The sequence below is a fragment of the Lepidochelys kempii genome, chromosome 7, assembly GCF_965140265.1.
Source record: "Lepidochelys kempii isolate rLepKem1 chromosome 7, rLepKem1.hap2, whole genome shotgun sequence".
NCBI classification, from domain to species: domain Eukaryota; kingdom Metazoa; phylum Chordata; order Testudines; family Cheloniidae; genus Lepidochelys; species Lepidochelys kempii.
The window spans coordinates 89,584,298-89,601,301 of NC_133262.1; the positions used below are offsets into that span (position 1 = coordinate 89,584,298).

Consider the following 17,004-nt stretch of genomic DNA (forward strand, 5'->3'; position numbering starts at 1 on the left):
ACCTATGTCTGAGCTATTGAAGTCTCAAATCGTGATTTAAAGACTTCAAGGAGCAGAGAATCCTCCAGCAAGTGACCCGTTCCCCATGCTACAGAGGAAGGCGAAAAACCTCCAGGGCCTCTTCCAATCTGCCCTGGAGGAAAATTCCTTCCCGACCCCAAATATGGCAATCAGCTAAACCCTGAGCATATGGGCAAGATTCATCAGCCAGATACTACAGAAAATTCTTTCCTGGGTGACTCAGATCCCACCCCATCTAACATCCCATCACAAGCCATTAGGCCTATTTACCATGAATATTTAATGATCAATTAATTGCCAAAATCATGTTATCCCATCATACCATCTCCTCCATAAACTTATCGAGTTCAAGCCAGATAGATCTTTTGCCCCCACTGCTTCCCTTGGAAGGCTATTCCAAAACTTCACTCCTCTGATGGTTAGAAACCTTCGTCTAATTTCAAGTCTAAACTTCCCAATGACCAGTTTATATCCATTTGTTCTTGTGTCCACATTGGTACTGAGCTTAAATAATTCCTCTTGCTCTCTGGTATTTATCCCTCTGATATATTTATAGAGAGCAATCATATCTCCCCTCAACCTTCTTTTAGTTAGGCTAAACAAGCCAAGCTCCTTGAGTCTCCTTTCATAAGACAAGTTTTCCATTCCTCGGATCATCCTAGTAGCCCTTCTCTGTACCTGTTCCAGTTTGAATACATCCTTCTTAAACATGGGAGACTAGAACTGCACACAGTATTCCAGACGAGGTCTCACCAGTGCCTTGTATAATGGTACTAAAACCTCCTTATCTCTACTGGAAATACATTGCCTGATGCATCCCAAGACCGCATTAGCATTTTTCATGGCCATATCACATTGGTGGCTCATAGTCATCCTATGATGAACCAATACTCCAAGGTCCTTCTCCTCCTCCGTTACTTCTAATTGATGCGTTCCCAGCTTATAACTAAAATTCTTGTTATTAATCCCTAAATGCATAACCTTACACTTCTCACTATTAAATTTCATCCTATTACTATTACTCCAGTTTACAAGGTCATCCAGATCCTCCTGTATGATATCCCGGTCCTTCTTTACATTGGCAATACCTCCCAGCTTTGTATCATCTGCAAACTTTATTAGCACACTCCCACTTTTTATGCCGAGGTCAGTAATAAAAAGATTAAATAAGATTGGTCCCAAAACTGATCCCTGAGAAATTCCACTGGTAACCTCCCTCCAGCCTGACAGTTCATCTTTCAGTAGGACCCGCTGTAGTCTCCCTGTTAACCAATTCCTTATCCACCTTTCAATTTTCATATTGATCCCCATCTTTTCCAATTTAACTAATAATTCCCCATGTGGCACGGTATCAAACGCCTTACTGAAATCTAGGTAAATTAGATCCACTGCGTTTCCTTTATCTAAAAAATCTGTTACTTTCTCAAAGAAGGAGATCAGGTTGGTTTGGCACGATCTATCTTTTGTAAAACCATGTTGTATTTTGTCCCATTTACCATTGACTTCATTGACTTCAATGTCCTTAACTACTTTCTCCTTCAAAAAAGATGTTAATCTAATGATATTTAGCAGTAACACTTTACTTGCACAATTTTAAAAGCGTCTTTTACTTTTTAAGAAAAAGACAATGGATAAGAAAATACTTACAGAAAATGACAGTTCTATATCTCATAAAGTTGGTTTGTGCAGCTGCACTACATTTCTTAATGCTTTTAACAATGTATCTGTCCCTGCAAAACTGAGGGCTAGGTTGTATCATGTGTAACATATGTATGGAAATGTTGGTGGTTGTGATGAGTCATATTGTACCAAAGGGAACACTGGGAGGCAATCTACAAAATGTCTCCCAAAGCTCCTGGATGGAAAGAGCTTGCCCCAGTTTGTCTGTGCAGCCAACCACCTCTCCTGGCTGAAACATAAGGTGTGTGAATCAGGAGAGGGGTGTCTTGAATCCCTAGAGACCATTCCACTGACCCACAATGACCAGAATTATGGTGCTGTCCAGCTATGCCTGCTTCCACCTCCAACATGTTTCCTATATTGGTATGACAGGCAAGAACAGGTGTCATAGAGCTAAAGGAACCCCCAGCCAGCTAATTAATCCAGTTTTCTAACATCTTTTGCACTGCTGGAGTAGCACGAACAGGATGAAGTGGTGTTCAGGATCTGGCCCTAAAACTGAAAAACACTGCCGCACATAAATGCTATTTTGAGTGTTGCTATAAAGAAGTTACTCGTACTAATAAAAAGAAAAGGAGTACTTGTGGCACCTTAGAGACTAACAAATTTATTTGAGCATAAGCTTTCGTGAGCTACAGCTCACTTCATCGATGCATCCGATGTAGCTCACGAAAGCTTATGCTCAAATAAATTGGTTAGTCTCTAAGGTGCCACAAGTACTCCTTTTCTTTTTGCGAATACAGACTAACACGGCTGCTACTCTGAAACTCTTACTAATGGGGCTAACCAAATCACTGCTTTAAAATTAATCCTCTCAGAAATTAAAACTACTTTTCTTTTTATATAAACTAACACATATATATGACGGGATTTTTAACAAGGCTCCATCCTGGATTCCAATCTCATAGACACAATTTGGCATCTGTAATAAAATGCAGACATATAATTATGTATCCGTACAATCTTTTGAACCTGCAGCTGCACCCATTAAGAAGGCTAATTATTTGTCTGTCTGAATAAATGGGTATAGTCATTTAGTGGTTTGAGCATTGGCCTGCTAAACCCAGGGTTGTGAGTTCAATCCTTGAGGGGGCCATTTAGGGATCTGGGGCAAAAATTGGGGATTGGTCCTGCTTTGAGCAGGGGGTTGGACTAGATGACCTTTTGAGGTCCCTTCCAACCCTGATATTCTATGATAATGGTCAGCGTCAGCAGCTGGTACAATTAACTGAATCTGTAATTCTATACCTACAACTAATTCTGGGGATAAAATTATGGAGTAGTAAATTAGTAAAATAACTAATAATTAGTAAATTAGTAAAATAACTATGGAGGCTCATCACAAAATGTAGCCCATTAGTCAGGAGTACATAATTCAGAAGATGTATCAAACTACTGATTTGAACACCCTGATTTTAGGAGAGAAGGATGGTTTCAAAATCTGAACTAGGATCCAGATCTGAATTTTGTGGTATTGATTCATTCTTTACTTCTCAAATTTTTCATTAATATAATTGCTCTAAGTGTTCAGCATTCAGGGTGAAATCCTAGATGCATTGAAGACAGTGGAAAATGTGCCACTGATTTCAACAGACCCAGGATTTCAACCTTAGTTTTGTGCAGCTCACATGCACATATCTACTTCTCTAAATTTTACCACCAAGTTCTGAGAAATAGCTTAGGGCTAGTCTGCACCAGAATCGCTACAGCAATGCAGCTGTACTGACGTGCTATGGAAACGGGAAAGAACTCTCCTGTCAGCATAATTACTCCACCTCCCTGAGTGGCAATAGCTTTGTTGGCGGGAGAAGCTTCTCACCGACATACCACTTCCACACTGGCACTTAAGTCGGTGTAACTTATGTCACTCGGGGGATGGCTTTTCCACATCCCAGTGACTTAAGTTGTATCGAAATAAGTGCTAGTGTAGACTTGCCCTTAGTCTTTTCTCTTTTTCCTGAGCCAGCATATCTATTATAAGCTGTTCTATTTACAATAAATAGTTGTGAAAGTTACAGTATTTTCAAATATCTGTTTGCCTATAGTGATATAAAATACAATAAATGGACTTGCACACCAAAATGCTTCCTTATTTAACTGAGTTCTGAGCTAGAAGATATCAGAGGCCAAGAGTTACAGCATAGTGCCAGGTACTTATGAGCACTGCCAAAGAAAACTGTTTTGGAGGGGTCCTGGATACTCATCCCAATGATTATGTTTGTGTTCTGAGGGAGGTTAGGTTTGATTAACTATTCAAGCCATTGGATGGCTTGTCCTTAGAAAACCTCAATAATTGGTAACCCTGATTTAGATTAACCATATCTAAAATAATTTTCATTTTTTCCAAAGAACAGCATAAGGACATGAGAGGTCAGAACACTTGTAAACTCAAAACAATATGAGCAAAACCAGTCCAATATTAATGCAGTGTTAACATTGCAGAATTAAAGTAACAATGTTAGAAAATGCAAAAGGTAAGTTCACAATAGCAACTCTACTGCAACTCCATTGCATATCCTATCCTATACACTACAGATTTTCTTACATAAAAATCAATATATTAAGCTAAATATTTTACAGGAATAAACAGGAAAAGAAAATACTGTGTCTGAGGAATATAACCAAAGGCTTGTCTATATGGTGGGGTAATGTGCTCCACCAGCGTATGACTACTAAAGCGCACTAACGTCTTGCTATTAATTGGTCGATCTAGATCCTGCTAGTACATTTTAACATAGTACTGTTTCAAACAGCACTATATTAAAGTGCACCAGCAAGGTCTACAGGGATGAATTAATCAGTAACATATTAATACCACTGTAGAATGCATTACCAAACCCATGTAGATAAAACCCAAGTTAATCTTGCAATTGGAAACAATGTTTTTCTTGTCTTTTTGTGGTTTTTAACTGTACAGCCTTAATATTGCATAAGAACCATTTTTATCCTTTTTGTATTTAATTTTACAGGGAAAAAAGAAAATTGCTTATACTTAATGTCATTTAAATGGATGCTTTCAATTTCAGACTTTACAGTGGCTGCTTGACTGGAAATATCCTTCTGCAATCATTTTGCTAACAGGACCATTGCAGACTGGTTACTCTGATGGCTCTGTCTGCACAACAGAAAAATATAGCAAGTTAAGCTGAGAGTTTGCAAAATAATGCAGAATACAGCAGAAGTCCAGAGACACCTTAAACGTACAAGATGAATACTTTTTTTCTCTTCATCTGCAACTAGCTATCTCCTACGGATAATTTTTGGATTTTCCTGTGTTTATTTTAATGACACAATTACAATAATCCTCATGCAAATTGTCCCAGAAAAAGCCCCTGTACCTCCTACTTTAGACAAAGTGAATGTGCAGTGACTTCACAAAGGGAAAGGTGGGAGGAGATTGGGCTTTTTCAAACTCTGCTAAAATCTTGATATGTTCAAGGACTAGGCTCAGAAGTGATTTTTCAGTTGCTTTTAATTGTTTTCTCCATATCTCAAATAAATGAATTTCTTATATATAAAATTATGTGTACCCAGTTTCAAACATCAGCCATTTTTAATGCTAAAAAAGTTCACACTTGGGGGGGGGGGTTAAGTGTATATTTTACTCTTCCGAACACTCCAAAATCTGAAAGGATACATTAAAATAAAATGAAATAAAATAAAATAGTAAATGAATGCATCTTTGTTCAAAGACAAAGCATAGTAGTATCAACACAAAAGGTTCAAAACTTGGCAGGCATAAGTATATGAAAAGGGGAATTATAGTTGTGACTTCAAAACATTTTCCATTATAAGTGGCCAGATCAATATTAAGCCTTTGCAACCTAGAAGAACCATCAGCATAATTTACACGTAGGTCATTACAAAATGATCCTTGGACCCAGCCTGTCTGTCCTAAGGTTTTCTATAGTGCCCATCACTGTAATGTTTAAGTACGTCTCTCCACAAAAGACCCAGTTAACTTTAGGATGTTGCACACATTTACAAAAGAAATATTTTATACTCATTGGTCTGGATCTTGTGAGATACAGACTAGCTCCTCTGAGATGCTCAACCCACTCCACAGGGGTGTATGGTGCTGCATTCCTCATAGGAACAGCTTCGCATTTCACAGAATGGAGTCCATTTTTTGTGCTAAAAATTTACTGTAGTATATTTTGAAAAAGTAATGAAATTTTAGTATGAGACTCCACTAAAGCACTCTGGGTGAAATGCATCCGTGTGCAGAGTGCCAGCATATAGCCTATGATGCAAGGGTGAATTCCATCCTCGGTGATTAAATCTTTTCTAAGAAGTAGTTGGATTTTTGCGAGAATTATCAATTTGCAGACTGACACAGTCAGAAATGGTAAGGTTCTCCTGTGTCATCTAGGGTATTAGTTGCAAACTGCACCAAAGTTTGACAATAACTATTTTATTGAGCCCTATATTAGCTTTTTGTTATCTCTGAACCAAAGCTGCAAGTCCTTAGATAGGGAAAACTCCAAACAAAACCTAATGAGGTGAAATAAAATGGGTTATAAAAAGTTGTATACAATACTTTGGCTTATGATGTCTAAGCACATCCAAGATTCTCAGTGAGTATGCATTACAGCACCCATGAGGGAAGGTAAAAGTTGGCACAATTTATTTCCTACATTAAAAGAGAAATAAAATGTGACCTCACACTGAACTTCCTTTAACCTTACTCTTTTTTTTTCTTGCAGAGGGAGGAGGGGGCTGCAAAAGTAAGGTGGTGGCTGGGACTGGGCACAGTGATCAACACACTTTTATTAAGATCAGAGTATGAGGTCCAGATTTCTACTCTTGATAAATATTATAGCAGCTACTCACTGTGACTCCATGTTTCCAAAAGGGTTTTCATTATAATCCCCCTTTGCACACATTCATACCTTACACTTAATGGGATTTTTTCTGAGTAAGGACAGCAGTATGAGGCTAGGTGAAGGACAATCCCATTTCCCTCTCATTAGGAAGACTTTAAGCCTGCTTTTTTTCTAGCTCTGAACACCCACTCTAGAGTGTATGGGAGGTGCAGGGAGCAGCCTTTTGTCCATTATGATTATCTGAGCCTATTTTGTCATTCAGCAGCCTCAATCAAAGTTTCTGTTGCAGTGCACTGTATCAAAAACTGAGAAGCTTTTAGTACTATGTCAATGCTCAGTCAAGCCTAAAACAGAAGCCTTCACTCCTTAGACCGTCTGCATGGTTAAACTTAAAAAATACCTTGTTTTTCTCCAGCTGGATTCTTCTTACTTTTGCATTTATATTCAGAACATTTTAAAAAGATGAAAAATAGGCTTTATGTTTAAAATTCAGTGTAGAACATGTCAGCTGCATAGTGGTTGGGCCAAAACATGTTGAAAGGTCAAATAAGGGGAACAAAACTACAAGGCTAGTTTTGAAGTTATTGGCTTCACATACTGCAGCCAACTGCTCTGCTAATAAGCCACAGGTTTGCACCACATGCACAGGTGATGGTAATGTGGTTGTGATGACAGTTCTGAATATATAATCCATTTATACCAAGATATGTTGTTGTGTTTTTTGTATGTTTAAAGGTGTTATGTTACTGGCGGTTTAAGAAATATTTAAAAGCACACTGACAGGGCTCCAAATGTAAGCAATTTTCAAAATATTTGGTTTCTGTTATGTATATCTCATCTTAAATAATTTATTAACTCTTCGAAATGACAACTGCAGTACTGATAAAGCATCGAACTTTCTTTTCTTGAAGACTCCTCAAAAACAAGCTCAGATTACTGAGTGTCCTCACAGTTATATTCTTGAGGGATCACATTGCAAACATTCACTGTCAGCTTTGACTGTGTTTCACTTTTGTGAGCCAAAAGGGTAGCGAAATATACCGCAATCTTGCACTCAAGCATTGGAAGGGCAAAATTATTATAATATTTCATTGCTCTGCTAGCTCACCCTACAAACCAAATTGCAGTTGGGGGAGGAGGGTATTTTTGGCCTTACAGACTCGAGTGTCCCTTCGAACATCAACTAAGTTTACCCCTCCCCTCCACACAAAAAAAGAGAAGAATAGAAAAGTTAAATATAGGCAGGGGATAGATGGTATTTGGACAAATGTGGGCTCAGACATAGTCTTTAAAATACCACATAAGGGGGCAATACAAAGCCTATGGCTGCAGAGAGAACTGTGAGTGGGAAAACTCTCCTTAACACACAGGAGGAGCATGCCGGCTATTACATTTCTTGAGGGGTTGGGAGGGGTAGTGCAGCATACAACCTCCTCATACCTGAGCAGCTTAATTGGCCATTCTGCAGGGGTTACGGCTCCTCAGCCTACTCCCTCAGTTGTGCCCCAAGGGATTTAGGTAGATGGCAATCCCTGCACTCTCAGGAGTACAGTGACTGCCTTAAAACTATACAGGAGACAAAGTGGGTGGCTTCTTGAACCCCCTGCCCCATGCACCCAAGTAGCAGGCTGGCACAGTCTGGCCCATGATAAGACTGGTCACTATGATTTGTATGAGGCATAAATATTAGACTCAATCCTGCCACTTCAAGCTCTCATTAACTTCAGTGGGAATTCCAGTGCGTGGAACAGCAGCAACTTAGGGCCACAATCTCTCTCCCTCTCACAGTTGGCACTTATTATTCTCCAATAACTTTACTGTTCTCTTAAAGGATTATAAATCCACTGATCTGCCTTAAAAATAAGATTGGTAGCTCCACTAAGGAGAGCCTATGTGCACATTAAGATCAAAAATTATTTTATATTAAATTTTAGAGTACTCATTTTTGTGAAGCTTCTGAAGTAAACATTTTATTTTCATAGTGCTTATTTACTGTGGCTTTCTCATGCCCTAGAGTAAAACAATGGAGCTAAAAATAATACACATATTCAACATTCCCACATCAAATCACATTAAAATCTCAGCATTCACCACCTCTAGTACCTTTAGTAACTGGGTGTCTTCCTTGATTCAGGGCCCAATTCTGCACACATTTACATTAGTACGATATCTCTTGAATATCAGTAGTTCCACTGTATTTAATAGGACTATCATAAGATAGCGTAAGAGCTTTAGAAGATATTGTAGTAATGCAAATCACTGCAGGGTGGGAAATATTGAGTTTTTACTCATCGTCGCTGCAGTTGTTTTAGCATCTTTCCGAAGTGTGAGTCTGTAGTTTAGGAAAAGCTTATGTGATTCACTGAATAAAATAGTAAATGAGCACTGCAAATATCACTAACTGTAGTTCAAACAGTAAGTGGTAAAACGTTACTCTAGCAAATAACTATTTTATCGGAACAAAAGGTGTTGAATGCTCACATCCTTTCACTTGAAAAATAGCATGCTTCTCAAAATTTGATTATATCAGTTTCTCCAATTAGACTAACAAATAGAATGGCATAACTTCTTAATCTTTTTCTTTTCTATAGGTTTTAATGTGCAGCCCAAGAAACATCGGATCTGAAAGGTATGTCCAAATATTACTAATTTAAAATGAATTCTGTGCAAAATAAGTCCACTAGATTCCAAACAAATAAAGCCACAAAAATCCCATCACCTCTAACATTTAAAATCTAATAAATGTTCCCAATTTTATGTTCTCAGATTAAACACTCCTTTAATTGCATATTTACATCTTTTGGGGGTTGGCATGGTAGTTCTATAATTCAAGATTCTAACATGGCAAGAAGACCCTGTTGGGTGCTTGGCAGCGAGGAGAGTATGCTACGCAGTGCTTGTTGGTGCCCTTTATGAGTGGTGGAGCTGAGGTTGGTGTGACCCTAAGAGCACCCGAATGTCAGATGGCACACTGCAGTCATGATATTACCCAAAAGGTGGCATGCAATAATATCACTGGAACACTAAAAATTCACTGATCATTAATATTCTTCTGTGGCATATGTATGGTTCACTCACAAAGAACTTTACAGATGTGCTGGAAATATGTGACTAAAATGTGTTTAAACCAGGCATGTCAGGGGGGTTGATAAACAGGTTTTCACCACACAAAGGAAAGAGGCCAACACTTCAAATAAGGTGTGGCCAAATTCAGTGGGATATTCATTTGTATCAGAGATTGCAAGAAGACATCATTTAACTGTAAAAATCACCAGCTGGGGAAGAACCAGCATGGAGTCTACACCAGACAGCATGGCCACTATACCCAGCAGAGCAAAGGATCTTTATCTGGGGAAACGCTTCAGAAGAATACATGTCAAAGGTTTTCTGGACTATAAAGAGAGGAGACCAAACCCCAAGTTATCCATCTCTTGAGGAAACAAAGAACCCAGCACTTTGATTCTGTAAGGATGGCTCCTGGCTAGGACAGCCAGACATGCTTTAGAAGTTGCTGTAAGTAGGGAAACCATCTTGAACAACAACTATAGCTGATTAAGTGTTAGTCTCAGAAGCAAGTTTTACTTTTGTTTCTTTGTAACCATGTTTATCTTTATTCTTTCTACTTGGTACCACTTAAACCTAAACCCTTTTGTTAATAAACTTGTTTTACTTTTACCATAAATCATCTCAGTGCTTTGTCTGAAGTGGAGGGTTTGTCAATCCCAGTTAAGTTAATAAACTGCTGTATGCGGTCTCTTTAAAGGAGCAGTGAATTTGATACGTTTTGAGAGTGCTACAGATAGAGGGGCTGAGGAACTCAGGCAGAAAGACATCTCTGAGGAACTCAGGAATTGGGGTTAACTGATTGTTACCTGCTAGGCAAAGTTTGGACAGGCAAAGTCCTGAAGTGTTTGCTGGTAAGGCAGACAGGCTGGTGTGTCAAGGAGCTAATACATAGCTTAGCAACAGCAAAGCTCTCATTTGCTGAGGCTGAGAGAGGTAATAGCATGGCCCACGGTTCTAGGAGCTCCAGCTGGTTGTCACAGTGGCAATTTGATATTTCCCTTTGTCCTCTCCCTTCTTGACTATTATTTCTGATGTCTGTCCTCTTCCTCTCCCCACAACAGTTGTTTCTGATCTCTCAAATAAAAAACAACCAATTCTTCCCCCTTCCCCGATCAATAAAAACTGTTCCTGAACAGCTCCTCTGCAGCAATTCCTACCACTGCTCCCCAGCTCCTGAAAGAGAACAAGTAGCCCTCCTCTGTTCCACTTCCTGTCTCCTCCCTACCCCCTTTGATGCCCCCATGCTTCACTTTGCCCTTGCCAGATCACAGGCTCCCCTGTTCCTTCTTTCACACTCCATCCTCTTGGGTCACAGGGACCTGTTCCCTGTCCACTGGTCACAAGTCCCTACTGAGTGCCTCCTTGAAATATGAGCAGGCTGGGTGATTCCTCACTCCCTCTGATCCAGCTTGGCATGGCACGGGCCTAGGATCCTGGCATGGGTCGTTGGTACTGCTCTAGAGGTGGGGATAGAGTTCTGCACTGAATCTGCTCAGACTTTTGGGGAAAACCTTACTTGGTTCCAAATAGGACTAAGAAGGGAGTCTCGGAGCATGTCCTGATCTCAGCCAGGCTTTCAGTGGAGGGAAGAGCATTCTTAGCAGCTTGCAGACCCCCATGCTTATCACTCCCTGACTGCAATCAATGGGGTTGCTGAACTGAAGAGATTGCAGTATCAGCATTTCACTCCCTGGATTGTATTCTATGGTGCTGAATTGAAGGAGACTAGAATCTGCCAGACCCTTCCACTTCCCACCCATCCCCTGATGCTCCCTCTATTGTGATGAAGGAGAGAAGGGAGTAAAGAAAGGCATGAAGTTCACGCTCAAATGAATCTGGCTTTCACACATTCAATTCTTGTTGCAAACTACAGGCAAGTTTTGCATCTGATAGATTGCATGCATTTTCCTGGGTTCCTGGTTCACTGGAAACAGAACTGAGGCTAGCAGTGATATTAGAAAATGTGACTGGCCTCATCTGATCTATTCCAATTAATCTGAGCTGAACTCAAAATACAGCATGAATAACAACTTTGAAAAGACTGTAGATGTTTAAGAAGGGTAAAAAAAAAACCCTTAAAACTAAAAGAGCTGTTGGACAGTAATGGATACACGCAATGTTCCAATGTCCTGCTGCCTCACAAATATAGGTCAGATTTTCACCAAGGCTGATTTCAAGTCTAAAGCTTTGCACGGTTCTAGTGTAATTATTATAATACATTTGCGGTAATCTAGGTGCTTCTTAATTGTCACTGATAAGACCATTTGGAATGTCATGGTGCCAGTAGGAACAGAACTCAAGTCTTCCCCTTCAAACACAGGTGCCCCATCACTTGAGCAAAAAGAGAACATGCGTAAGTCTGTTAGTATCAGGGCCTATTAAGCACATCTGCGCAGTTCTGAGTCCATCTATCTAGAAGTCATTGGTATACAAACAAAAACAATGAGGAGTCCAGTCTCACCTTAAAGACTAACAGACTTATTTGGGCATAAGCTTTTGTGGGTAAAAACCCCACTTCTTCAGATGCATGGAGTGGGTTTTTTACCCACGAAAGCTTATGCCCAAATAAATCTGTTAGGCTTTAAGGTGCCACCAGACTCCTCGTTGGTTTTGTGGATACAGACTAACATGGCTACCCCTCTGATATTTGGTATACAAACAGAGCAGTAAAAACATTACACTATCTTTGTGTCTATATACCGTGGAGATATAGGAGTATTTTTCACAGTATGTTGTGTAAAACCTAATAGCAATAGGTTTTGGGGAGAAATAGGCATATATTATTGAACAAGCACACTAAGCCAAATAATATTGAGCAAAAGAACGATTGCAGTAAGTGTCTGTACACTTCAATCACACGGTCTTCTCACTATCCTTAAAAACACCAAAGCTGTCTTTTGTTGCTTTTTCCTCATATTTCTTTCTAGATTCAATTGGGGTCTATTCATCACTCATAAAATGCAATTTTATGAGGTATGTAAACTCCAGGAGACCATGTAAGATAACCTATTTGGTGAAGGTTGGTTCAGGATCCATGGGGGAAAAGGTCAGAGGTGTGTCATGGGAAAAATATGTAAAAGGACTTTCCACTCCTGATTCTAAACTCACCTTCTCATCCCCCATCCCATCCCATCCCATCGCCACTCAGGAAGTGAAAGTTATTACAACCCTGGTGAGGGAAAAGAGGGGTCTCTTGCCCCTCATGCCTCTTTCAAATAAATTACATGTAGCTGGGATTTTTTCCCCTATCCTCTGACCTGAATGAGATCATTGGTGGGTCTCCTTCAATTAAGAGAGACCTCCCTTCCCCCCACCCCCAGACTATTTTGTCTCCTTTTTCTGTTATCTCTTTGGTTGACATTTCTGATCCCACAGTCTATTTTTCAGGCAGGAGACATGTCTTCAGATTACATGGCCTCTAAGATTGTCTCCCAGAAGACTTTCAGACAGGCAGTGAAAAGTCTGGCCCGTATCAAGGCACTGAGGCTCAGAGCAATAATGAGCATGTTTAGGGACATCCCAAAGCCATAGGGTTGGTTGAACTATAGACTGTCTTGGGCAAATGAGGATTTGTGCATAAATGCTACCTCCAAGAGGAAAGACCCTCAGAATACCAAATAAACTGTGGAACATCAGCAGACTTTGCAGATATAGTGTTTTGGGCTGGATGGGCCCATTAAGACTTATCTTTATCTATGCAGTTGAATTTACAGATACTTTCATATCTTAATGCAGCTTGTATCCTTGCAGGAGGAGAAGGAGGAAAGAAAATATTTATTTAAAAAATAGTGTATCTCCAATAAAGAGGTTCCATACCCAAATAAACACAAAGCATTGCAAACAATGCTTTTAACTTTAGTTACAGCCATACTATAGCTATAAGTAGAATGAAAGACTATTTTAGAATGCAGTTTCTCTAAACTGTGAATAGCCTTAGTGACAGCTACTGCTACGCACTGGTGCTGAGGTATATATATTCTTTACTTCCAACTGGGATTTTGATCAACTCTTCAACATTTATTACAACTACCACAGGGGCTGGTCTTTATCATACTCCATCCCTGGTGTCCAGATTGCTACCATGGTTTTATGATTAGTGCTGAGAGTTGAAACCAGTGGGTCACAGGCTACAGAGAAATGACAGAGGAGCCGGAACATCTTTTGTACAGAAAATGTATACACATCTACAGAAGGGTAATGATTGAGGCTAAGAAATATTACTTATCAGCCATAAGCATAGGAAGCAGATGTCTAACTGAGCAAATAAGTAGTGAGCACGAAGTTTAGAGAAGGGGAGGAGAAGAGGAGGAAGAACCAAAGACACAATAGTAGATGGTGGAAGATTAGAGGTAGGGTAGAAGACAGCAACATGGGTGCAGAGAGAAGAAAATAATTGGATGGAAAGATGTTCAAATCAGTACGAGTGAGAAGTGGAAGCAAGAAAAGGTGGGAAGCAGCAGGAACAGGAGAGAAGCTCAACACCTCCACCACACATTCATTTGAGGATGGCTAAAGAGAGACCACAATAAGAATCAGCTGCAGTACAGTCACAGGGAGACATCCAAGTTTCTGTGAATGCAAGGAAACAGAGGGAAACAGATATAGAGAGGTCATGGATGGAATGATGTTTTCTGAGATGCAACAGCCATTCCAGAGGGAGCAGAGAGTAGGAAAGAGAACGATGATGGTCTGAGGTTTGAAGGGAAGTATCTAAAGACAGAGATGATGATGAAGATGGAGATAGGTGTAGGAAGAGAAAAGACTGGAGATAAAGGGAGGGCATGGGTCAGGACAGATGGCAATAAAGACAAGGGATGAGCCACGGGGAGAGAGTATAGAGATTGTAAAGCCTATGGGAGCTGTAGATGGAATGGGCAAAAGGAAAAGGGAGGTGGAGATAGGGTAGGAGAAAGTGGAGGGTTATGAGGGAGAAGGAGACGATGACACCGCAGAAGGGTATGATATAAAGAAAGGGTGAGGTAATGGCTAGCATGGCTAGTGACAGCAATTTAATTGGGGAATACGGTGATAGTGGAATTAGGAAATCAAGTAATCAATTAATTGGGATGGAATAATTAAATGATTGACGTTAGCAGACAGTAAGTGTTTGGGGCATAGATAGGTGGAGAGTCATCTGAGTGATTAAACTAATTAAGTGTAGAATACACAAGCAGCATACTATAATTAATCAGTTAACCTGATTTTAAAAATAGCTGAGGATTAAACCAATAAGCAATCACTTAAGCAGGTGAAAATTTATTAAATGAGACAGTTGGCACTGAGTGAATAAATTGCTTTGGTTGATACTTGTGATCACTGTTGGAACAATGAGAAGTCAAGAAAGGCAATGAAGCTTCCACTTGGGATTCAGAACAGTTACCAAAAGAAGAAAGTGGTTAACTTTATGCATGTGAGTAGTCACAATGGTTTATATTCTTATAATTAAGTATGTGCATAAACCTTTGTAGGATTGAGACCTATTCCTATACATCCACTGTCCCATATCCTCATCTTAACCAATCAGTTTACCCATTTTAGTCTATTTCCAAATATTCATACACATGACTCAGGACTACGATTGATTAAATTGCTTCTTTTTTATACTTATTTTTCCTATATGAGCTCCTTGCTTTGTTAAAGTGCTCTACAGTTATACTTAACTGTTGAGAAAGGAAATTTTGTATTACATTGTTTATACTGTCCAAAAATATTCCTAGTCTACATTACAGTATATGGAGTCCAGTTTCCATTTTGATTTGTGATAGAACATCTTTGTTTTGAAGACCTACAATCTGAACCCAGACGGCTCATATTTTGCTAGTACCACAGCACTGTAAAATATCCATAGTAGATTTTACACACCTTTTAAGAAATGTTTATCTTGCTTTATTTTTAACTGAAATACAGTAAAAATGCAAGGCTTTTTTTTCTGTAAAAAAACAGGACTTTTCTTCAAGTGGTGCTTTCCTTCCCTGTTTCCTTAATTTCTCTCATTTGTGTTTCCTTTTATAATGGAAGAATGAGAATGGTGAAGCACTAATTTTCCATCCAGAAATCCATAAATCAGTTCCACAAGAATTAAATTGGCAGTTTCTTGCAAAGATGAAATTTGTAGTAAACCATGTAAATCAACATATTTTATTGCACATATTTTCCTTAATTTGTAACAAATTTCTTATGCTTATTCAGACAAACTAGCTGCATTGCCATGAGGAACAAACCTAATTTTCCAGTTTATTACAGTGAATAAAAAAACATCTTAATTGGAGATATTCAGAAACTTTTTCAATGACCTGCCAAGAAACATTTTCTTCTAAAGGTAGTAATCAAGGAATGTACTCCCCTCTCCATATGCAAATAAAACTCCCTAAAATGTCAATGGGAGTTGACCCTACAAATCGGCAGCTGCAGAGATACTGGAAGGTTTATCCATTCTGAATCAGGTTTTACCTCAACCACTTAATCCTCCCTACCTAAACAATAAGCAAATCAGTTTGTTTTAGTTTTGCAATCCCTTTAGTTTTTCTAGATGTAAAAACTGTTAGGACTTAATACCTGAAGAATAGGAAATCAGTAAACTTAACACTAGTTATTACAACATATAGGTCTCTCTATGCATCTATGGATTCTATCAACTGATATAAAATAACATTTTAATTATAAATATGTTCTCTCAAAAGTGTACAGTGAATAAACTGTGATGTTTATCAGCCTGCACACATTCTGTACTGAGGTTCAAATTTTGCTTAAGTTAAACCAGTGTAAATGTAGAGTAGCTATTAATATCAATGGAGTTACATTGGTGTATCCAAGAGCAGACTTTGGCCCAGAGTGTATAAATTTAATCTATTACCACTGAGTTGTTTTGGCACCTGATTTGGAAAAAACAAAATGATTTTCATTACATTTCTGATAGAAATTAAAATCAGATCAGGTATCTATGAAACAGCAACTTTTCTAAATGGAATAAGATACCTAAGGTTGTGTTACAACAGTCTTACCAATGACAAAACTTGGAAAATTAATCTAAAAATTACATTACCAGAGATGTGTGAAAATGAAAAACATTCTTGATTCTGCTCTCAAAAAAATTACTAAAGAAATGATAATTTTCAATAGTATCAAATTGTCATTGTGCCGTGAGAATAATTTGCTTTGAAAGTCTGCCTGGGATAAATGTATGATTGTGCCTCCTCGGGAGAATTTCAGTTTTACTGTACAAAAAATAAAATACAAAAAACACCACCACATCCGAAAAGAGCCCAACCTATATTCACTGACAAATGAATGTCAGTCTTGGATTAAGTTAATGAATACTGACAAGTTTCCAGTTTTCAAATACAAAATACCACATGAATCAATTTATACAGTTTTAGACATGTCTTTCAGGAAGTGGCCAACATCTTACTTC

General features: G+C 38.9%; 1 protein-coding gene across 3 annotated transcripts in view; it reads right to left on the reverse strand.

Annotated features, from left to right (window-relative positions):
- Positions 1-17,004, reverse strand: part of PRKG1 (protein kinase cGMP-dependent 1) — a 901,242-nt gene that overhangs the window by 205,708 nt on the left and 678,530 nt on the right. The window lies entirely within an intron of this gene.